The 16,286-nt window shown below is 41.1% G+C and overlaps 1 pseudogene; it reads left to right on the top strand.

Moving 5' to 3' along the window:
* The first annotated feature begins 3,898 nt into the window (after window positions 1–3,898).
* LOC126195713 (ATP-binding cassette sub-family C member 4-like) lies at window positions 3,899–5,788 on the top strand (annotated as a pseudogene).
* The last annotated feature ends 10,498 nt before the right edge of the window (window positions 5,789–16,286 follow it).

Here is a 16,286-nt window from a genome sequence, read left to right as displayed (position 1 = left end):
TCGCAGTCTGAGTTGAAACGTACCGGGTGATTATAATTAAATTTTCCCTATTTAACACATTATAACACGGAAACCAATAACCATGCGAGCTCCATATTTGGTAGCATTAATGTCCAGAGTATGAGGTGCATGATTTCCATGCCTCACAGCGCCACCGTCCAGTCACAACTATAGCCAGCACGAGCCGTGATCAGTCGTCGTGATTCATAGTCTCACTCAACTAAGCAGTCGCAGTGCACTTGTTGACGTGTCAACGTGAGCTTGGACCAAAGGAGCGGGGTATTATTGGTGAAGCTCTGTTATCGAAATATCAGTAATACTGCAGCTGCACTTCGAGGATATCACCGGCTGTAACGATTACGGAAGGGTCCTCTTTTTCCACCTGTTGTGCGGATCATGATGAAGAACTTCGAATCAAATGGAGAACTGGGCGTTGCTCCGGGAAGACGCCACCACATGTGGTTGATGAAATCGCTGTTGCTATGGCAGACAACGCTGCATGCAGTTGCCGGTCGTCAGGCAGTGCGCGTGCAGTGTCACGACAGTTGAACATCTCGTGGTCCACTGTACGGAAGGTGATTCGAACCATTCTCAAATGGTGTCCGTACAAGATCCATAACGTACAGCAGCTTGCACCACAGGACGCACAACGACGTGTTGACTTCGCTCACCACTTTCTCGCAGGGACTGAAGTTGACGAGGGCTGGTCCTGTACCATCCTACGGACAGACGAAGCACATTTTTCTCTGATGGGTGAGGTGAACACACAGAATTGTCGAGTGTGGGGATCTTCACCTCCCGTCACTGTGAATGAAGAGCCTCTGTATGGTGAACTTGTGACCGTGTGGTGTGGCTTCGCGGCTACGTTCAACATTGGCCCATTCTTTCTTGAACAGTTTGGCGCTCAAGGACCAAAGAAGTGCGGGGTGACTGGCCAGGGGTAGTGTGATATGATTCGCCAGCATGTCATACCTGTAGGAGAGATACGCATTGAATTGAACAGTTTTCATGCAACATGGTGTCGCACCGCACATAGCTCGTGAAGTTCACCTGCTTCTCCGAAACACATCTGGAATCGATCGAATTATCAGCCGATCCAAATATTCGGCCGGCACGATCACCTGATCTCACTCCCTGTGATTTCTGGTTGTGGGGCTACCTGAAGAATAGGGTTTGCCAACCGAACATTCACACATGTGTGCCGGTCGCGGTGGCCGTGCGGTTCTAGTCGCTGCAGTCCGGAACCGCGGGACTGCTACGGTCGCAGGTTCGAATCCTGCCTGGGGCATGGATGTGTGCGATGTCTTTAGGTTAGTTAGGTTTAAGTAGTTCTAAGTTCTAGGGGACTGATGACCTAAGATGTTAAGTCCCATACTGCTCAGAGCCATTTGAACCGTTTTTTCACACATGTGCTGATGTAAAGCGCAGCGTATCAAGAGAGGTAGCCATGCTTCGTTCTGCCGTGCAGAATACAATGCTGCACTTTCAGATTCTTCTGGACACTGATGGGCGTCATATTGAGCCCCTTTTGTAGCAGTAATGGTACCGGTGTAATGGTGTTGTGTACGGTACCGTAGCAGCACATTAAAAGTGTTTCAACTGAATTTATTTTGCATTATTTCTATTCTTCATGTCCTTGACATTAATGCTACCACGTTTGGTATTCATACGGTAATTAGGCTCCGTGTTATAACGTGTTAAAGAGGAAAAGTTTAATTATTACCTCGCGGTTTATCTATGTAATCTGTAAAGGGGAAAGACTGTTACTAAAAATCTATGAAAGTTCTTGCTCGATTTACTTCAAATTTCTACATTCTTGTGAAAAATAAAGAAAATTGTGAATAATTAAATGCCTAACAAACGAAATATGTCGTGGTAAACTGACTATACTCCCTATGCGAGAATAAATTACAGCGGCAGTATCCGTCTTGAAGATACTACCATCCGACATCACTAGATCGTGGTACTACAGGACGAGCGAAAGCTCGAGAACCGAACAAACACATAATTGCTTATTGATTAGCTGCCATTGTTACATATACCCCAGGAGATATTTTAGTCCGTGTTCCACAGTATTATTGTCATTAAAGTTTACTGTCTCATATAAATGCTAAGGCAGGTCATCATGGATACAGTACCTACAAAAGTCACCAGATCACGGACCGATCAAAAGATCGAACAGAGCCTGATATTTCCCAAATGGTGGCTTAAACTGTTCAAAAATGGTTCAAATGGGTCTGAGCACTATGGGACTTAACATCTGAGGTCATCAGTCCCCTATAACTTAAGACTACTTAAACCAAACTAACGTAAGGACATCACACACATCCATGCCAGAGGCAGGATTCGAACCTGCGACCGTAGCGGTCGCGCGGTTCCGGACTGAAGCGCCTAGAACCGCTCGGCCACCACGGCCGGTCCATTTAAACTGTTCCAACAACCCTACTTGAAACAGTGCAAACTGTGCTGAAACAATATGAGACGAATTCTCCAAAAACACAGTCAAATGCTCACCGCAATTATTCATCTTTTCATATAAGGAAAATATAAAGTTAGCGAAAATTTGCTTGAAGAAATGAGTTAAAATGGCTAATACTAAATCATTTAGTTCCCATCGAAGTTTAATTGCAATATAGAAATTCTATTTATCGGATTCCTGTTAATCGAATATATTCTGTAACATTAAGCTTTGCGGTAAGCGTTTTATTTTCTAGTTTTATTCGAGCTTGTTACAATTATACTTTTGCTCGCCTTAAACACAGTTGCATTATGTTTTTGTGAAAGGAACTTTTCGCCATGGCCATATCATTAGCTGGCTGGAAATCTAGCAGGGTACAGCTTTTATTGAGATTTGGGCACGTGAGCAGGTGGTCGTCCGTTCGGACATTACCACAGTAACAAAGTTCTTCATCAATGTAACACCATCGGACTAAGTTGTAATTGCATTATACGCCATCCTGCTTTGCTGTTTTGTTTCATACCCAGTAATGTGACTAAGCCACACCACTTCTCCCTTCTATTAGTGGTAAAGGATCGGAGCAGTGCTTCTCAAGTCTCCTAGGTGTCTTCAGATAATTGATCGGTATGGTAAAGCTGCTATTGCTTTTATAGGGTTACATGTATGTTTTCATTAAGTCAATTTAGTATCCTTTGCGGCAGTACATCCATTGTCGATGACGAACTGCGACTGAGATTTAAATTGGCGTTTATCTGGTAATAGATATGCAACCAGCCGCTTTTTTACGGTTCATTTGACCATGAACATGTTTTCAGGCCACTGCAGGCTCATCATCAGATGGAGGTGTTACATTATTTTGTGGACCAAGTATGTAGCACATGGGCCATATGAACATATGCATATTGTATAGTCTCTTCTTGTACTTTTATTTATTCTGTTAGGCAGGAAAACCGATGTGGAGGCAGATGTCGATCATAACAGTGCTTAGTGCTTCTCTGCAAGAATAACTACTGTTGTGCAGTTTCCCTCATGCAACATTTTTACGATTATTGATTCGTCATAGGACAGCGAAGTTAAAGTGCATGTGCCAAAAAAGAAACAGAAGTTGAAAACTAAGTTCGAGAGTGAATGGTGTAAAGTTTAGTCGTGGCTTCGAAAAGGTGAAGATGATCATGATATTCACTGTATCGTGTGTCTCTTATATTTTATTGATTCTCATGGAGGCGAAAATGACTTTAAAAAACACACAAGCACTGTAACACACAGAACTTCTCCTCGACAGTCGGCCTCGAAAACGCAGATGAAACAACTGGAATAAAGAGATAGCAAAGGCCAAAAAGGATGCTACATACAAACCAAGTCTTCTCAAGGCCCTCATAAAGACGTTTGGTCAGCAGTACGGCCTCTTGGGGATATTTGTTGCAGTGTACATTGTAATTGTGAACACTTCCAGGCCAATACTTCTAGGTCTCCTCTTGCAGTATTTCACACCTGATAACAACAGTCACGAAGGAGGCAGCTCTCTGGTATGGAAGTGGGCTAATCGTCATATTGTTTCTGTATCTCTTCATGGGTCATCACAGTGGCTTCATTGCACAGCAAATAGAAATGCGTATCCGTGTAGCTATTTGTTCACTTATCTACAGGAAGACAATTCGTTTGAGTAAAGCAACGGCAGGACAAACAACCACAGGAAAGATGATAAATCTTCTTTCAAATGATGTTAATCGGTTTGATTTTGTAACATTTTTCCTTCACTACTTCTGGATAACTCCATTAGAGACAGTTGTGGCAACATATTTCATATGGAAAGCAGTTGGATGGGCAGCTATTATAGGAGTTGCTGGAATTTTTCTTCAGACGATGCCTGTTCAGACTTACATAACACGGATGACTACAAAGTATCGTTCAAAAATTGCTGTAAGAACTGATGACAGAGTTCGGCTAATGAATGAAACCATCACAGGAGTCCAAGTAATTAAAATGTATGCATGGGAAAAGCCATTTGAAAAAATGGTTGAAATTGCTCGAAGGAATGAAGTCAAAGTACTTAGAGGAGCCAGTTATCTGAGAGGTTACAGTATGGAATTTATGGTTTTTACGGAAAGAACATCTTTATATATCACTGTTGTTGCTTATGCTCTTCTGGGAAATGTTATAACAGCTGATATAGTTTTCACTTTAGCACAATTTTTCAACCTTCTGCAACTTCGTTTGGCCTTATGTCTTCCACTAGCAATGCAAATGTCAGCCGAGGCCAAAGTTTCAATCTTCAGAATTCAGGAATTTTTGTTGCAAGAGGAACATGTACCAGTACTACCAGCACCAGTCATATTAGGAGGAAGTGATAAAGAAAAACTGAAAGAAACGAAGACAGGGGTACAAATGTAGAAGTGTTCTGCTAAATGGTCTCCATCATCTATAACAGAAACGTTAACAAATATCAGTATGGAAGTCCTACCTGGGAATTTGTGTGCTGTTATAGGTCCAGTAGGTGCGGGAAAGAGCTCACTACTTCATGTTTTTCTCCGAGAACTTCCTCTAACTTCAGGATCAATAACAACAGACAGAAAAATTTCATATGCTTCTCAGGATGCTTGGTTGTTTGTTGGAACAGTACGTCAGAATATCTTGTTTGGACAGCCATACGATCACAGAATGTATAAAGAGATAGTAAAAGCATGTGCACTGAAAAGGGATTTTGAACTATTTCCAAATGGTGATAAAACTCTTGTTGGTGAAAGAGGTGTCTCTCTAAGTGGTGGTCAGAGAGCACGAATAAATCTTGCAAGGGCAGTCTACAGAGATGCAGATATATATTTACTAGATGATCCTCTGTCTGCTGTTGATGCACTTGTTGGTAGACATCTGTTTCAAGAATGTATCAATGGTTATTTATGTAGAAAGACACGAATTTTAGTCACTCATCAACTGCAATATCTCAAGGATGCTGACTTGATTGTTATTCTCAACAATGGACGAATCGAAGACCAGGGTACTTTCAGTGAACTTATGACACAAAAAACTGACTTTATAAATCTGCTTGTCAGCAATCAAGAAGAATCGGAAAAGACTGTGGAACCATCAATGAAAAAACAACTGTCAGTAGGATCCACATATAGCTCCGTTCCTGATGAAGATGAAGAAGATGATTTTGATGAACCTGATGAAACTGCTGAAATGATAGAAAGAGGAAAACTAAAAGGTACTCTTTACAAAGATTATGCCACAGCAGGATCAAGTTATTGCAATGGGAAAGAAATCGAAAGAGGAGGAGAGAGGAGGAGAGAGATCGGGACTAAAAATTATACACAGTTCCAAATTGTGTAGCTAGATGCAGTGCTGGTGCTGCTGGCGGAAATGACGGAAATTTAACCAGTCCTGCATCTAGCTACACTTGGTCCACAAAACAATGTAATAATGTAATACCTCCATCTGATGACGAGCCTGCAGTGGCTTGAAAACATGTACATGGTTAAATAAATCGTAAAAAAGTGGCTGGTTGCATATTTATTACCAGATAAACACCAGTTCTACGGATATGTTTCCGAGATATTCGTCTGTGTAAATGTGTCACAGGAGATGGCGACAGGAGATATCCCATCAGTCCCGGCAGCCGGTTCTTCTGTGAAAAATCTGCAACATCCTTCTTGAAGCTGAATCGCCTTTTAAATGGGACGCTATCTGAGCACACTACAACTTTTACGGTCAGCGTGATTTGTATATGTGAAGTCCTCGGAAGCGCGTCTACTACTGACTTACCTGACTGCAGAGCTATCCGATCTGTTACAAATATTTGTCAGGGTTGCATCCACGCTCCCATCGTCAGCTGTTGAAAGAGGTTGGCAATTTGGAACTGTGTATAATCTTAAGTCCTGATCTCTCTCCTCCTCTTTCGATTTCTTTCCCATTGCAGTTTCTTCTCTTGGTAGATCCATGTTTTGCTGCAATTATTGCAATCTCCGATTATGAAATTCATTGGTTGGTTTCTCAAAACATGAAATCTGTTCCATGTGGCTTGTAGATAGAGATCACTGTGCATGTTTTCAGTAAGGTTGTTGTAATTTCTGTAGAATACGTAACGCAATACTTACCTACCACTTATCTTAGAAAATAGATTAAGGAAAGGCAAACATACGTTTCTAGAATTTGTAGACTTAGAGAAAGCTTTCGATAATGTTGACTGGGATGCTCTCTTTCAAATTCTGAAGGTGGCAGGGGTAAAATACAGGGAGCGAAGGGCTATTTACAACTTGTACAGACACCAGATGGCAGTTATAAGAGTCGAAGGGTATGAAAGGGAAGCAGTGGTTGGGAAGGGAGTGAGACAGGGTAGTAGCCTATCCCCGAAGTTATTCAATCTGTATATTGAGCAAGCAGTAAAGGAAACAAAAGAAAAATTCGGAGTAGGAATTAAAATCCATGGAGAAGAAATAAAAACTTTGAGGTTCGCCGATGACATTGTAATTCTGTGAGAGACAGCAAAGGACCTGGAAGAGCAGCTAAACGGAATGGCCAGTGTCTTGAAAGAAGGATATAAGATGAACATCAACAAAAGCAAAACGAGGATAATAAAATGCGGTCGAATTAAATCGAGTGTTGTTGCGGGAAATATATTAGGAAATGAGACGCTTAAAGTAGTAAATGAGTTTTGGTATTTGGGGAGCAAAATAACTGATGATGGTCGAAGTAGAGAGGGTATAGGATGTAGACTGCCAATGGCAAGGAAAGCGTTTCTGAAGAAGAAAAATTGTTAACATCGAATATAGATTAAAGTGTCAGGAAATAGTTTCTGAAAGTATTTGTATAGAGTGTAACTATGTATGGAAGTGAAATATGGACGATAAATAGTTTGGACTAGAAGAGAATAGAAACTTTCGAAATGTGGTGCTACAGAAGAATGCTGAAGATTAGATGGGTAGATCACATAACTAATGAGGAGGTATTGAATAGAACTGGAAAGAAGAGAAATTTGTGGCACATCTTGACTAGAAGAAGGGATCGGTTGGTAGGACATATCCTGAGGCATCAAGGGATCACCATTTTAGTATTGGAGGGCAGCGTGGAGGGTAAAAATCGTCGAGGGAGACCAAGAGATGAATACACTAAACAGATTCAGAAGGATGTAGGTTGCAGTAGGTACTGGGAGATGAAGCAGCTTGCACAGGATAGAGTAGCATGGAGAGTTGCATCATACCAGTCTCTGGACTGAAGACCACAACAACAACAATTTTTGTATTTTTATATGTGTCATCGCCGCCGATCGCTCCATACGGTCGAGCTTTGTGAATATTGCGCTGCTGTATTGTTCATGGGGTCTTTCTGAAGCTGACACCAAGCCTTTGATCGTTGGTGCATATCGGAAAGAATATCGATATACCGCCTCATAGAAGTAGCGGCTACACATAGCAAATATACTGGCCGTTATAAATCTATATATTTCAGTATTGACTTATCATTAGGTATTCTGCACATCAACAAACTATCAGGATCCCTAACGCTCTTAGACCAAGAACTGAAAGGAAAACGATGCACGATCACGATTGGCGATAACCACTTTGCTAACAATGATAAGTGCTTTAAAGTGGCGCAATAGAAGGTGTCCGATGGGTCCGTTGCTAGGTTTCGTCACATATGACTTGTCCAGAACCCTTCATGTCGACTTGTCTGTTTCTTTATTTCTGCCAACGCCAGCGACCTAGCAGTTGTAGTGTCAAAATTGCAGGATGAAAATAAACTATGCAGTTTAGCTCCGATTATGTCAGCATTTCCCCTCACACATCTCCACCCCCCGCAAAGAAAAAAAAATTGGTTCAAATGGCTCTGAACACTATGAACTTAACATCTTAGGTCATCAGTCCCCTAGAACTTAGAACTACTTAAACCTAACTAACCTAAGGACATCACACACATCATGCCCGAGGCAGGATTCGAACCTGCGACCGTAGCGGTTACGTAGTTCCAGACTGCAGCGCCTAGAACCGCTCGGCCACCCTGGCCGTCCGCAAAAACCAGTCTTGTCCTTTACATATTTGTTCATCATTGTCAGCAACCGTTTTTGAAGACTGCCATTGTAAGGAAATAGCATTCTAGTAGCGTAAAAAATAGTTTTTAACGGAACTGGCGTGCTGTTTCTTCATATCGGAAATCTTGTTATTCCATTCACAACGCCACACCCCAGTGAATTCGGACTTTTCTGTGACGTATACTTGTTTCGCACACTCAAAGGGAAAGATTGGACGTGATGAGAGCTCAAAATGTAATTAGACTCCTTCACCCAGTGAAATTAAAATTATGTTCTACTATAATTTTAAAAGAACAACTTCAAATATGTACCGAAAATTGTGAAAAAGTATTACATAAAATAAAAACATCGGCACTCGATGTCGCCATATTGATATCGATATATCAGTGTGAGTGTGTTGTCGATAAACATCGGTAATATTGGAAGAAATATCGATATATCGATATTTTGTCAGCGGTCCTAATCCACACCAGCAAGATGTGCTGCTGTTGTGGTCTTAAGTCCAGAGACTGGTTTGATGCAGCTCTCTATGCTACTCTATCCTGTGCAAGCTTCTTCATGTCCCAGAACTTACTGCAACCTACACACTTCTGAATCTGTTTAGTGTATTCATCTCTTGGTCTCCCTCTACGATTTTTACCCTCGAGGCTGCCCTCCAATACTAATTTGGTGATTCCTTGAGCCTCAGAATACGTCCTACCAACCGATCCCTTCTTCTAGTCAAGTTGCGCCAAGAATTTCTCTTCGCCCCAATTCTATTCAATACCTCCTCATTAGTTATGTGATCTACCCATGTAATCTTCAGCATTCTTCTGTAGCACCACATTTCGAAAGCTTCTATTCTCTTCTTGTCTAAACTATTTATCGTCCACGTTTCACTTCCATACATGACTACACTTCATATAAATTCTTTCAGAAACGACTTCCTGACACTTAAATCTATACTCGATGTTAACAAATTTCTCTTTTTGAGAAACGCTTTCCTTGCCATTGCCAGTCCACATTTTATATCCTCTCTACTTCGACCATCATCAGTTATTTTGCTCCCCAAATAGCGAAACTTATTTTCTACTTTAAGCGTCTCAATTCCTAATCTAATTCCTTAGCATCACCTGATTTAATTAGACTAAATGCCATTATCCTCATTTGGCTTTTGTTGATGTTCATCTTATATCCTCCTTTCAACACACTGTCCATTCCGTTCAGCTGCTCTTCCAGGTCCTTTGCTGTCTCTGACAGAATTACAATGTCATCGGCGAACCAAAAATATACAATAAAGAAATTTCGCACAGTAAGCGCACAGTAAGCGCACAGTAAGTGAAATCTGATTTGCTATCTTTCTGCTGTTGCAGTTTTAGTGATCAGCAGTTGTAACAACAACAACGATGTAGTACTGTACATAAAAGTAATTTTTTTCTTCTGATTTTTCGATAAACTTGTGTAATTGATGTTCTGATTTGATTTCTTTTTTGTTTCATGTCATTGTGTTAAGAAACCTCTGAACAAGTTTAAATGTGAATATTAATGTTGATGTCAAATGTCAAGCAATATTGTAATAGAACTGAAATGTAACAAATGTTGAGACTGTTGTAAGATGTTTAAAATTGTAACTGTGAGTCTGGTGCATACGTAGGCAATGTGTTAGGATATGTAGAATGCAAAACCTCGGGTGAATACCCTGTCTGTAAAGGAGCGGTAAAAGGTGGATGGCAGGCGAGCGCAGGAAAATGCGCAAGGGCACTGCACGGCACAACGGGCTCAGTAGTTAATTGGAGTCTGGGACCGGTTTGAGCAACACCTTCTGGAGCGAGGAGGCTCTCCTGGAAGACGTAGCTTCACTGAGCCTCGGGTATGCCGTTCCAACGCCCACACAGCATGGCAAAATTCCATAGGTACTAAATGGAAAAGTATCACGACGGTATGAAGAATTAAAGTGCCGATACGTCAAGAGCCATAGCTGTGGTTGTATGTGTGCTCTGTGCCTCGCAATCTCGCCGCCCGCCAACCGCCGCATCCATACTAGCAGGTTGAAACTTTTAGTACTGTATTCGCATGGATCAGAGTGTGAACTGTGCAATAATATCCTAAATTTTACCAGAACTTTCCCATCATTTAATTATCCTCACAACTAACCTAGACAGGGTCGTTTCCAAATATTGTGCAATCCGAGTGTCCCGAAATGAAAAATTAAATTTTGTGTTAATCATAATTATTTGCAGATCTAGTTATGTTAGAATGGTGTTTAAAGAAATGTTTTGTTAATGAACCAGTAAATAAATAACGAAGGTTTAACAAAGTTGAAAGATAACTTTAATATTGATATAGAAATGAAGTTTAATTATTTCGAGACAGACATAAAGGTATTTAAATGAGCAGTAAATAAGATGAAAAGAATAGTAACTTATATAATTGAAATCTTGAACGCATAATAAAATCAGTAATCATTTTTTTAATGCAGTGATCATAACAGTTTCAGGGTCCCCCCCCCCCCCTTTTATTCATTTGAATTCTGAAGTGTTCTAAATTGGTTTGACCAGCAAAAGTTAAAGTCAATATAAATGTCAAAATTTATCAGTATTTTATCTTTATTAAAATTGGCATTTTGTGTGTGATATGAAAGTGCTATTTCTAGGGTAACCAATGCCCGATTTTAATCAGGTTAATAGACAGTATAAAGTTTTGTAGTATACATTATAGTGTAGTGTTATGTGTTCATGGATTTTCCATATCGGTACAGAACGTGAAACTATCAGTTCAATAGATTTTCTGGTTCTAAAATTCTACTATATTATGCAGTGTTACTGCTTGTTGTTTTGCATGAATATCTACCAACTTGTACCGGGAAGAAAGTCAGGTAATGCCTAATTAGGCTGGCGGCCGTATTATTATCAAATTGATAGCATCTTCAGGTCCATGCTGACGTGTAATTGCATTTCGAAGTTGCTTGACGGATCATTGTTATTACAGAGTGGGTGTAAGTCTGATTTGCCACCATTCAGGTACACGCGGTCGATATCTATAAAATGGTTCAAATGGCTCTGAGCACTATCGGACTCAACATCTGAGGTCATAAGTCCCCTAGAACTTAGAACTACTTAAACCTAACTAACCTAAGGACATCACACACATCCATGCCCGAGGCTGGATTCGAACCTGCGACCGTAGCAGTCGCGCGGTTCCTGACTGAGCGCCTAGAACCGCTAGACCACCGCGGCCGGCGGTCGATATCTATACAAAAATCCTTTCTCATAAGGTGAACCCCGCTCACGTACCATAGTACTGTGTCACGCGGAGGTTACACAGTGTAAGTTCACTTTTCCGTCCCATCCTTCGATGATATAACCTCGTGAGTATTTTGCTATGTATGTGTTACCAGACCGGCATTTTCGACAGCAATGTGTGTACAGTACCAGCCACTTGTCTTACGGTGCACTGTCCTTAGTGTCACCATATGTGCGTGCACCGGCGTGAACTCCCTCGCTGCGATGTGTGACGTACCCGAGTAGGGGCTGCGGCCGCAGTTGTAATCCGCTGCAAGGAAGCGGCGCGGGTTTATTTGGTAAACAGAGCGCGCAGCGTCGTGTCGGCAATTCTGCGCGCGTGGGTTTGCGCCGCGCCGCGCCATTGCCTATGCATGAGTCTCATGCGTGCCTCTGGGTGCCCGTACGGACGTGCGTGTGCGTGTGTGTGTGTGTGTGTGTGTGTGTGTGTGTGTGTGTGGCGAGTGCAAAACTGTAGTCAGGACTTCCCCAACTTTTAAGGCTCACCTTGCAGCTCACCAGGGAGGGACTTTACTTGCCCAACTTGCAGACCGATTCCATCCGACTTTTACTTTTGCACCTCAAGTCGCTATAAGGTCCACCACTGCTAGCATGAAATATTATGAAGTAAGATCATTATGCCCCAGGAGAGACATTTAAAACTGTTGCAGATCCTAAAACAATCACTTGGACCAGGGAGTACAGAAAGGACGTGAGGTAACAACTTTAAATGTAATTGGTGCTACATATAAAATAACAACGAAGTTTTCTGTACCTTTCTGGTTTTATTGTTCACCATTACATACAAAAATGTAGATGTTCAGTTGTTCAGACTCATGTATCTTCGAAAGTTGTAGACCGATTGCTTTGAATTTTTGCCACAACGTTGCATTCCAATACAATCGTCCTCTTAGGTACCCTACTATTAAATTTGAAAAAAAAATAAAGATTACATACATTTAAAAGTATCTATATAAAACACACGTGTCCAATGCGACGTTCTGTTAAAATTTAAAAGCAATCGGTCAAAACATTTCGCAGATATGCGTTTGCGAACAATTACATTTTTTATACAAGTGCAAACGTCGATGTTCGTGTCTTAAAAATTTCAAATCTCAAAACGTTGTACTGGATTACTTTGAAATTTTGACACATCGTTGCATTCGAGTACTCAAGTGCTTTTATATACTTTCTGGAACACCATCTGGTATATACGTAATAAGTATGTAATGAAAGAGGAAAAATTATTGAGCCGTGGAGGAGTCGCTGGTGCCAGTGATTCTCTTATCTAGTAGGGGCAGTAATGCCAGTAATCCCGCTCGTTATGTCATGCGCGTTTTCTCTTTGGTTCTCCTCGTCTGGTCGCTATTTAAGCGCGGCGCTTCCGGCTATGGTTCGAATGGTTCAAATGGCTCTGAGCACTATGGGACTTACATCTGAGGTCATCAGTCCCCTAGACTTAGAACTACTTAAACCTAACTAACCTAAGGACATTACATACATCCATGCCCGAGACAGAATTCGAACCTGCGACCGTAGCGGTCGCGCGGTTCCAGACAGAAGTGCCTAGAACCGCTCGGCCACAGCGGGCGGCTCCGGCTATGGCCCTCTTGGTTTTCCGCAACGGGGCCCTAATGGTCATGGTTGTCCGTTGCTGGGGCATATGTTGTGTTGGTTTCTCACAGTCAACACAAAGAAAATCACCTTCCTCAACTTTCATGTGAGAAACTAGAAATTTATGCCTGATATGAAATTACATGGCTCTGAAAATGTTAGAAAAAAGATTTTTATGCCCGTGGATCCAGGACAACTTGCAATAGTAAAGACACATCAGGAAAGCTAATAGTAAGCTGAACAAAGAGTGCTAGGTCTTGTGCATCCTCGCATAATGCACAAGCCCAGAGGTTATTCACACTGCTTACTATGCACAATTCCATAGTGTAGTGCATTACGGTACCGTATTCTGGAGAGACTTTAAACACAGCTCAGACATGCTCCTCACTCAGAAGAGAGCTGTGAGAGTAATGAACAGGGCAAAGCCAACTTACAGTTGCAGATCTTTCTTCCAAAAATCACTCATTCTACCTCCTGGCAGTCTATGTATTAGAAATGTATAGGTTTGTAAAAAATAATATTGCAAAACTCAGCAAAATGTGAATGTCCATGATCATGGTACAAGACAAAAGATGAAATTCCATGTTCAAAAAATGGGTACCTGTCTTTAAAAATTCACCACTTAACCAAGCATTCAACTTTACAACAGTTTGCTATCAGATATAAAAACAGGAAGTCTCTGACATTGTTTAATAAGAGTACAAAAACCTTCTTGCTTGATCATTGCTTTTACACTGTATCTGAATTTTTGGTCCATATGTGTGGAAAGAAGTATAAAATCAACTGCAGGAATGATTTCTGTAAAAGAAATAAACACTAATGTAATATGTAAAATAAGGAAAAGGCAACCACTCTCCTATAAGGGATCGATATGTGGAGCATACTAATACATAACAAAAAACGGCATTCACACTGGCTCTCACACACTAGCTGCTTTTCCAACAATAGTACACACATTCACACACAGAAAAACACACAGACACCTAATGCACACTCCTGTGGCCATGGCAAGATGTGCAAGAAAGTTTTGTTTTTACACCATCTCCAACTACGAAAACTATGTCTTTTACTTTGTGTGTGTGTGTGTGTGTGTGTGTGTGTGTGTGTGTGTGTGTGTGTGTGTGTGTGTGTTATGGTTTGAGGAGTGTGTCGGCGGCGGGCTGGTGGTGATGCCCCCCTAACACACTACCAAGTGTGCATATTGTACTACCTGATGTTGTATGCCTATGTGTGCTATGTGGATTCTCGTCGTTTGCTGCCACTAACGGTGGGCATCTGCTATTTCTTTGAAGTTGTGTTTTGTGATCAACCTGATCGTAATCTGTGTTCACAGCCAGAAACAGTGATTCGTATGTGATTATCACCGCCATGGCGGGAATAAGGGATTCACTCTTGGTTCCTGTATATGTGTAGTAGTGGTGTTAAGAATGCAAAACACTGCTCAGGGATGGGAGCACTAGTGTGAAGGCTACATGAGTCATTCTAGGATAGTGCACAGACTATGTTTAGGGTTAAGACAGTGTGCTTCTAATGTTATTTCAGTATCTTACGATTTATTGTGTGGTCTCCGTTTGAAGGGGCCGTGACTTCGGTGTCTCGTATTACCGGTTTTTATGCTCTTAATTTGGCTGGCCGTTACCTTCTCCAGACTTTATGCTTGTTATTCGGGTCTGCCTGTAAGAGTAAAGAATTATTAGCTTTGAATAATTTGCTCGTGGTCTTGCATGTGTTAAGGGTATTAAATTTAAAGGGAGGGCATAGCTATGGAATATGTTATGTTATGTCCTTTGGTATGGTTGTGTGTCCTTTTTTTTAATGTTACAGTGTACTATGAGTGACTGGCACAATCACTTTCGGACTGACCAATACAGGCGGCGGCGCCTTGATTAAAATATGTTCGGACGCCGTTAGCACGGCCAGCTATGTCCTGGTGACGCTCGGCGCTACTTGGCTGTATCTTGTCAGAGTCGCTGCTCGCTCCAGTAGTTGCCAGAAGTTGAGTATTTTCTCTCGTAAATATTTGGAGATTTCTAATGTTAATGTGTTCGGGCTGCGCCAAGATGCGTCCCCTGTTCCTATTAGTTTGGACACATTTGTTTTAGGGTGGCTCATCCGTTGGGATGTGCCCGCTGTAGCGTGGAACGTAAGCTGACTATTAAGATAACTGTCTTTCCTGCCTAAATATTGTTGTTATACTTGAAAGGGATTTCACGAACGAGTTCAGCGGAATAAGTCACTATATAATTGGTGGAATTCCGTTGTTCTATGATCTGCTTATTGGTCTAAGATAACCGTTGGGGATTTTGCTCTTTTACTTGAAATTTGTTGCTTAATTTTCTGTACTGTTGCTTGTTTTACCAGTTGTGATTGTCTCGGTAAATTCCTGTTAAATTTGTAGGCAATTGTGCTTGTCATCTATATTTATCTGGCGCTATTTGTTATTTAGTTAAAAGCAAGGATCTTTACTTAACTTGTTTCATTCCGTATAGTCTTACAAGGACTGTATAACGTTTTTAATTATATTTGTCATTGGTTGCTATTGGAAGGCCGGTTTTGTAAAAGATTTTGTACAATTGTTTTTGCGTATATGTGATAAAACTTTGTGAGCTACAAGCCTGTGTTCGCGTTTTTCTTGTGACTCACGTCCCAATTATATATATATATATATATATATATATATATATATATATATATATATATATATATATATGTGTGTGTGTGTGTGTGTGTGTGTGTGTGTGTGTGTGTGTGTGTGTTTGTTATGTTATGCCCTTGAAGAGCGCATTTAGACTAAACTTCATGTCCATTTCCCTGTTGTTTTCTCTTTAAATTCTGCCCAAAACTTCTCCCATTCGTGTGCTGTGTTTCTGCTTCCTTTCTTCGGTCCACTTTAGGTCCTGTGTTCTCTTCAGCTTCTCTTTTTTCCTGT

This window comes from Schistocerca nitens, chromosome 7 (assembly GCF_023898315.1).
Source record: "Schistocerca nitens isolate TAMUIC-IGC-003100 chromosome 7, iqSchNite1.1, whole genome shotgun sequence".
NCBI lineage: Eukaryota > Metazoa > Arthropoda > Insecta > Orthoptera > Acrididae > Schistocerca > Schistocerca nitens.
The sequence above is the reverse complement of the archived record's forward strand: the minus strand, read 5'-3'. Positions and strand labels throughout refer to the sequence as shown.